This window comes from Molossus molossus, unplaced genomic scaffold, assembly GCF_014108415.1.
Source record: "Molossus molossus isolate mMolMol1 unplaced genomic scaffold, mMolMol1.p scaffold_m16_p_10, whole genome shotgun sequence".
Classification (NCBI taxonomy): Eukaryota; Metazoa; Chordata; class Mammalia; order Chiroptera; family Molossidae; genus Molossus; species Molossus molossus.
This window is the reverse complement of record NW_023425345.1, coordinates 47,496,326-47,505,287: the sequence shown is the minus strand read 5'-3', so window position 1 is coordinate 47,505,287 and position 8,962 is coordinate 47,496,326. Positions and strand designations below refer to the sequence as shown.

At 38.7% G+C, this 8,962-nt stretch overlaps 1 pseudogene; it reads right to left on the bottom strand.

Moving 5' to 3' along the window:
• Positions 1-839: 839 nt before the first annotated feature.
• LOC118623700 lies at positions 840-8,532 on the bottom strand (annotated as a pseudogene).
• Between the last annotated feature and the right edge of the window lie 430 nt (positions 8,533-8,962).

The window sequence follows — 8,962 nt, the reverse complement described above, 5'->3', positions numbered from 1 at the left end:
AACTAAGAGCTTAGAACACTGCCTGTCACATAGTAATGTTAGTCATCATTGTAACAATAATAATATTTATTTTTATTAGTAGGTGGAATTAGAAGTAGCCTCACCCTCTGGTTTTTTCTTCTTCTTTTCTTTAATCCTTACCTGAGGATACTTTTCTATTTATCTTCAGATAGAGTGGGAGGGAGAGAGGAAGAGAGAAAGGGAGAGAGAGAGAGAAACATCAACATGAGAGGAACGGATCGACTGGTTGCCTCCTGTACGATCCTGACCAGGGTCAGGGATGAACCGCAACCAAGTTACGTGTCCTTGACCAGAATTGAACCCGTGACTCTTGGGTCTGTGGGCCAACACTCTAACTGCTGAGCCAAACCGGCCAGGGCCTCTGGTTCTTTCTTGTTGGCCAGAACAATGGTTTACACATAAAGAGATCCCAGTAATAGTTAACTAGTAAATCCAGATCATATAATATAAATATGAATAAAAATAGTAATAACAATAAAACAACTCATTTATCGTGCTACTATTATGTAGCAGGCATTGTTCTAGATGCTTTACATAATCAACGAGTTATTTATTAAGTGACTGCTGGCTGACTAAGATATTGGGGATGCGACAGTGAACCAAGCAGACTTGGCTCCTACCCTATGAAGTAGTTACTATTAGCATTCTTTTGTCAGTGAAGAAATAGAAGCCCCATGGATTTAGCTTGCTTATTGACACAATATTAGTAAGTGGCAGCTTCCTGATTTAAAAGCCCAAGCGCTCTCTCTCTCTCTCTCTCTCTCTCACACACACACACATTAGTTTATGTCTTTTATTAATTAATTCATAGGCAATCACTAGTCTTCTGGTTTGTTGAAGCAATAGATCAGACATTTGCCACAATGATGTCTGTCAAAGAGCCTGGCCATAAAACTCCAGCACCACACTCACCTGAAGGGCACTCGCGAGATTCTGCCACTCTCACCCACCCTGTGGTATTTCAGGACAGCCAGCTTAGCCTTCTTTCTCTTATGCTCATTCTTGGGGGCTGTGTAAGAATTCCTTTTCCTAGTACCACCGTGAGTCTCAACACAAGAGAAGGGTGGACTTCTTTTGAATGTCGTAATCAGACAGAGTACACCTGTCTTCCAGTTGCTTGTTAGCACAGATCAGCTTTTGCTGATCAGGAGGGACTCCTTCCTTATCCTGGATCTTGGCCTGTACGTTTTCGATTGTATCGGAGGGTTCAGCCTCGAGAGAGATGGGCTTTCACGTAAGGGTTTTCATGAAAATCTCATCTTGGTGATGGTTCCACCACAGATGGTGGATTGAAAAGGAAGAGCCACATTTTTTCTTCCCTGGTTTAACACCAAAGTCTTTGAGCTGCAATGGTACAAGCCAAATTTGGGACATTTGAGACACCATAAAATATAATGTTCGTAATGGGTTGTAATATATTGAATAATTTTTTAAAAGCCATGAGTCACAAAAGGGGGTAGGATGGAAGAAAAAGAAAGCTCTTCTTTAAAGAAAAATGCAAGAAGACATAGACAGGATAATGGAAATACAAGGCAAGGATTAACAACAGATCCTAAAACTAACACAGAGTTAAAGCTTATTGGGGATCTGGTTATTCACACAGTCTCAAAGTGTCACCCCACAGATTGCTTATTAATTACAAAGGGAAAAGATACATTTACAGTGGATCAAATTTAACATATCCAATAATAAGACAAGCTCTCCTTATGCAGTGCAGTAAGGAGCACACAGCACTGTCTGTGTGTCACTCTTGCAATATCCTAACTCCAATCATGAGGGAACAAGCAGAGAAATTCAAAATGTAGAAAAGACATTCCATAAGACAACTGCCCTGGCTCTTTTCAAAAAACAATGTCATGAGGAACAAAAACAAAGAGGCTACTCTATGTTAAAAAGATATAATAACCAAATACAATGCTAAAAGCTTGATTGGATTCTGGATCAAAACTTAAAAAATAGTCCTGGCCAGTGTGGCTCATTGGATAGAGCATCAGCCCGTTCAGTGAAAGGTCTTGGGTTTGATTCCCAGTCAAGAGCATGTACCTAGGTTGCAGGTTCGATCTCTGGCCCTGGTCTGGGGGTGTGTGTGTGAGGCAACCAATAGGGGTGTGTCTCTCTCACATTGATGTTTCTCTCTGTCTCTCTCTCTCCCCCTCCCTCTAAAATTCAATAGAAAAAAATATCCTCAGGTGAGGAATAACAAAAAAACAAAAACAACCTAAAAAACCATTGTAGAAGACATTTTGGTAACAAACAGGAAGATTTGAATATAAACTGTAAATTAGATGATAATATTGAATTAAATTTCTTGATTGTGATAATGGTATTGTGGGGTTATGAAAGAAAATATTTTATTCTTAAGATAAATATGCTGAAGCATTTAGGGACAACGTGTCATGTGTTATAATGTCTGCAATTTAATTTCTAGTGCATCAGCTCAAAAAGTTGTGTGTGTGTGTGTACACATTATCTATTCATATATGTATGTGTATTTATATGGAAAGAGAGCTATTAAGCAAGCAAATGTGGAGAAATATTAGTAATCTAATTATTTCCACTTCTATTTGGTATTTCACAAATGCATTCACTAGAACTCCTGGAGGGGTTGCTCTTCCTATAAAATGTAGACACAGATTAGCTCTGGGAAGAGGGAGAGGAAAGGAAGGCAGTGGACAGAGGCAGGTGGCTTAGTGTTGAAGAGCATAAACTTGTATACTGCATTCCCTGGATTTTGAACCCTGACTTGGTCATTTACTAACTGTGTAAACTTGACATGTTACTTAACCTCAGTGTTTATAAAATGGGAATGATAATAGTATTATTTTATACATCATAGAGTTGTTTTGAAAATTAAAGGACATTAAAAAATAAGAAAACACATAGAATGATACCTGGCATCAAGTATGTAATTGCAATTATTTTTATTATTACTAAATCTTCAAGGCTTCTAACTTAGGGGGCTGAATGGATAATGATGCCATAAGTATTCATCTTTGAATCCTGTGTAGACCTACCCTAGTGCCTTGCACATCAGAGGAATTTCATAAAGCTTTGTTGAGTGGGATGCAATTGAATCTCTGTGCTGAACTCCTCAAAGTCCATCCCTATCCTATATATTTTGGAAATTAACCCCTTTTCTGATGCATCATTGGTAATTATGGTCTCCCATATAGTGGGATCCCTTTGCATTTTGATGGTTGTTTCTTTTGCTGTGCAGAAGCTTTTTAGTTTGATGTAGTCCCACGTGTTCATTTTTTCCTTTGTTTCTGTTGCTTTAGGTGTTGTATCAGTGAAAATTCTGCTGCGTATGATGTCTGAGATTTTGTTGCCTACATTTTCTTCTAGAATTTTTATGGATTCACGAGTTACATTTAAGTCTTCTATCCATTTTGAGTTTATTCTCGTGTATGGTGTAAGTTGGTGTTCTAGCTTCATTTTTTTTGCAAGTAGCTGTCCAATCTTCCCAACACCATTTATTGAAGAGACTGTCTTGACTCCACTGTATGCTCTTGCCAACTTTGTCAAATATTAATTGAGCATATTGTCTTGGGTCAATTTCTGGGTTCTCTATTCTATTCCATTGATCTATCTGCCTGTTCTTGTGCCAGTACCAGGCTGTTCTGATTACAGTGGCTTTGTAGAATAACCTGAAGTCTGGTAATGTGATCCCTCCTACTTTGTTGTTCTTTTTTGATTACTATGGCTATTTGGGGTCTTTTTTGCTTCCATATAAACTTTTGGAGTGTTTGTTCTATTTCTGTGAAGTATGTCATTGGTATTTTGATGGGGATTGCATTGAATCTATAGATTGCTTTGGGTAGTATGGACATTTTAATGATGTTAATTCTTCCAATTCATGAACAAGGTATATGCTTACACTTTTTTAATATCTTCCTCTATTTCTTTTTTCAATGACCTATAGTTTTCTGTGAAGAGGTCCTTTACTTCTTTGGTTAAGTTTATTCCTAGGTATCTTAATTTTTTTGCTGTGATGGTAAATGGGATTGTCTTTTTAGTTTCTCTTTCTGTGAGTTCATCATTGGTGTATAAGAATGCCATTGATTTCTTGATGTTAATTTTGTATACTGCTACTTTGCCAAATTCATTTATTAAGTCTAGTAGATTTTTGATGGAGACTTTAGGGTTTTCTATGTACAATATCACGTCATCTGCAAATAATGACAGTTTCACTTTCTCCTTTCCAATTTAGATCCCCTTTATTTTTTCTTCATATCTAATTGCTGTGGCTAAGACTTCCAGTGCTATGTTAAATAAGAATGGCGAAAGTGGGCATCCCTGTCTTGTTCCCAGAAAAGAGATTTAAATGTAAAATATAACTTGTAACATTTACACATTTCCTTACATGTACATATTTAAAATTCTATTATATATGAAAAAGTTTATTTATAAGTATTGCTTTTTGTCAGTCTCATACTTCATGAAATACTTTTATTCAAACTCTTCCCAAGCATCTTTAACATCAGTGCCTTTGTCATTCCTTCAGCTACTTTCTGAGTTGCTGCACAGTTTTGGGGAATTTCTTCACATTCATCCAAATTGTGTGAGAATCCAAACTTTTGAGTCTGTATTTGATGCCGCCATTGGAAATTTTATCCCACTCCATAAAAGTACATGTTTGCATAACATTAGGAGATAGATTTTTAAATTCATTAGGTGAACAGCCACTATGTTTACAACATGAGCTCTTAGAATGATTCAAAAAGACCTGAGTCATAAACTTTATTAGTTGCCCTCCCAACCCCCAAGTAATTAATACATCTGGGTTAAATGTCTTTGTGTCCTGTTTCTTAAATATATAAATTCTACCAGATTACTTTCATGAGCATCCAAAACTAGTATCAATTATGATCATTTCAGGTAAATGTCTTTCTCATACTATTCAGATGTTCACAATGAGTAAATAAAGCAGTGTCCTATATATAATATGGGAAGACCAATTCTGTAGAATTGAATATGAAGAAACATTTTTCTGTAATTTTGGGAAATATATATTTGGACATACATAGAATTTATTTTTTATGGGGATAATGGCAGTAATTACCTTTTGGAGTTATAATGAAGATTAAAAGAGATAATATAAGTAAGTTCATTGGTCTAATGCCAATACATGGTAAGAGCTCTAAAAGGTTTATTGTTATTATTAATAAGCAATGTAACAGTATATTATAGATGTCACCTTCTTGCTCCATAGTAAGTGAGAAACAAAATAAAATGAGCTTGGGTTTCTTTTCTTCTTTTTCTAATTATAGATTAGACGCCAGGCTTGTTTTGACTCTGCAACCTTCCTCAAAGCTGTCAGAAGATTTCACTGGGGTGCATAATGCATCATGAAAGTGACCACTAGTTACATCCTTCTGCTTGTACCCCATTAGGACACTACAAAAACTGGTTACTTCCTTCCTCACCTTGCCACATTCAGGCAACTATATTTCCCAAGTAACAGCTGCTGTTTGTAGGCAGTTTAAACATCTTACAGGACCCAAGATCAAGGTCCTGTAAGTATGCTTAGTTACCATAGACTCGGCTTGCCTCCTTCTGAAAGGGTGTAGACTTCTCCCTTCCAATCAACCTAGCCCCTTAGGCAAAATTGAGCTAGATAACCACAACTTCAGAAGTCACTTTTATAAAAATGTATCAAAACACAGATAAAGAGAAAACAACCCTTAAACCTCCTTGGTAATAACAATAGTAGCAGAGCCATTATTTGAGCACCTCTGTTGTTTGTGTTTTAAGGGAGGCAGTAAATATCTTGTGTCACCCTGTTGGTCTCCCTATTTTCATCCTGAAACTATGAAAGACTGGCCAATTACAAGAATAACAGCAAACTTGGAATTTGCCCCATAACTGTTATATTCTTCATCCCATAAATTTAAAGATCAATCTCAGAACAACTTGTTTTGCAGTTTGAGTCAAGTAGGTGTGATTATTAGGGTGAATCAGGGGAACCTGACAATGTGATTTCTTGTCACATTAAAGGAAGTACTATCCTTATGGTTCATAGAATGAAGGGTACTTTAAGGCAATTTGGCTCAAGTTGGGAGAAGATTTCACTATGAGAATGGATTTTAGTTTGACAAGAAGAGCAAGCAGACAGATGTGTATCAGATAGCACCTATAGAATATGAAAATTAATTTTTCACAACCAGTCATATAAATATAGTAATGTTTCTCATTTTAAGTGTCATTTACATCAGCCAGAAATGTGATATATTAGGGAGAAAATTCACAGTTTATAAATAGTATTGCCCTGGAGTCCTCATCTGTGGGTAGATGCAGAAGTAGGGTGGGAATTTCTTTCCATGAAAGTGAGCTTAAATCCAACTGTCCACACAACATTTCTATTTGGTTGACTTGAAAGCACAGTTTACTCACCATCCTCTCTCCCAAACTTGGTCTTCTTGCATTTCCTCTTTGTATATGTACCATCATCCATTTAATTGAACAAAGCATAAATCCAGAAATTTTCCTAGACCTCTCCTTCTTTCTCACCCCCTATCTAATCCATCCCACCTCTTCTGTGACTGTTCACTTTTCTTCCTCTCCACTGAGACCATCCTAGTCCAAGTCACCATCCACAAGTCACCTGTCTTACCACCATGGCCTTGTGTTTTAAATGTACCTGTGATTTGTTTTAATCGGGTATAATAAGGCCTTCAGAAATGGGAGTGACTGTCATTGTCACTGGAAAGGGACCAGGCCCCGAGTGTGTCTGCCTTGGGCCGGCCTGTAGTGTGTGGGTTCTTGACTTTGTGCAGGAAAGATTTCACAACAAGAGTTTGAGTGATTTTGAGAGTACATTTATTAAAGTTGGGGATAGTGAAATAAAGGAAGGGCTTAGGATAGAAGAAACAACATGAGAGGGCCTAGGTGGGGCTGCTTTGGCTCTCTAGAAGCCTTATAGGAAAGAAGTGAGCCATGGCGGGGCTACTGTTAGCTCACTGAAAGGTCAGAGAAAAGGGTAAGACAAGTTCAGGGAGTTAGCCCAGGACAAGCTGCCGCTGCACACTGCTCCGCTAGTTGCAAGTCCTGTGAGGATCCTTTGAGTTTAGGAGACAGAAATTTCATACCTGAGAAAGAAAGAGGTAAGAAAGGCAGGGGCATGGTCCAGAGAGAGAGAGACTGTGCTGGCATCCTTTATTTTGAGCGTTTTTATCTCTCTTCTGCAGGTGAGGAATTTTAGGGGAGGTCCCAGGGGAGAGTCTTAGCAGAATATTCATCAGCTTGAATATGGTGATGTACCAAAATGAGCCCACTGAGGGACCAGGGTCATTTTCTGTTCAGCTTTATGATTTGTTTGGCTCTGTTTTTTGTTTTTGTTGTTGTTGTTATTTATTCCCCTGACTTCTTCTGTCCTTGGGTTTGGACACTAACTGGATCTTTGTTACCTATCTCCCTGTCTGGGGTGATTTAAGCTATTTATTCTCCAGTTGGGGAAGAGAAGTGTGAACCATTTGCTCTCCAGTGTCCTTGGTTGGGGAGATAAGATCTTGTGATTTACCCGCTGACTGTAAATTGCTCAAATTTTTTGTCTCCATTTGTCTAACTATCTGTCTCAGTTTCCCTTTATCCACTTCTCAGAAATTCTCCTAACATCCAACTCTCCTGCCTCATCATGAAGGATGGAGTTCCTAGTCACAGATCTCTAGAAACAAGGGGCATGGCAGGCCACCCAAGGGGCCCACGTGAAGGAACACCAGGATTGGTCTGAAGGCAGAGGGAGCGAGTGGAAAATGTGAGCAAGAGCCTTCATTGTGCTGTTTCTGGGAAGAAATGGGTGAGACAGTGTAAACAGGCTTAGGATAGGCTAGTGTGAATAATTTTGTTGGTCTCTGGGGCATGGGGGCTGTCCCTAGCTGTCTGGTACCTAGCCAAGAGGTGATGAGGGCTTTGGATGGTTGGGTTGCATATGAAGGGAATACACTTGTAGGCAGGTCCTTTACTATCTCTGGTGGAGGCAGTCCCTCCAGAGTCAGCAAGTCCTCAAATGTCAAAACATTAGAAACGCCTGGTTAATACACCTTGTATCCGCTTTCGCCAACCAAAGTAAGATCCTCTAAAAAATATGGTGTCTCATAGAATTGTACACTTAAAACCTATATAATTTTATTAACCATTGTCAACCCAATACATTTAATAATAAAAAAAGAAACGCTAAAAATACAAATATGAAAACATTACTCCTTAGTTCCAAATCCAACCTTAGCTTCCCACTGCTCTCCTCAAAGGCCCCTGAGTGATCTTCTCCCTACCTACCTTTTAAGCCTACCTCACTTTGTACCCCCTTTCCTTTGTGAACCCCAGCTACTACTTTGCTTTCAGCTCTTCAAAGGGGATGTTTCCTCCCTGGACCTTTACACGTGCAGTTTTCTGTTAGTGGAACATTCTTCCCCACTTCCTCTTCCCCATGTTGGTGCCTAGCCACTCTGGAGTTACCAGCTTAAGCATCACTTCCTCAGCGAAGAGTTCCCCTCCATCCCCAGACTGGGTCATGTTCCCTGTTTTAAACTCCCAGAGCATTTCATGACCCTCTTTCAGTGTACTTATCAAAGTTTGTGATTCCATGCTTATCTGTGAAATTAATTTCTGCTGCCTGGGATCCATGAAGTCAGGGCTGTGTCCATTTGACTCACATTATGTTTTTAATTCTTAGCAGAGTGCCTCAATAAGTAGGGAGCCTTCAATAAATACATGCTGAATGAGTGAACAAATGCCAGTCCTGGTTTAGGATATAGACAGTATTTTCAAGTGAAAGATTGAGTTGGAGAAACAGAAATGGTTTTCCTGAGAATGCTTTTAAAAAACCACTCAAAGCTGATGCATAATTGCTCTGAGTGATATGTTATAGGAAATGATGGGAGCCATACCGAACTGGCACTGTGTGACATGGCAATGAGACATCTGACATGATTTGGAACATGAA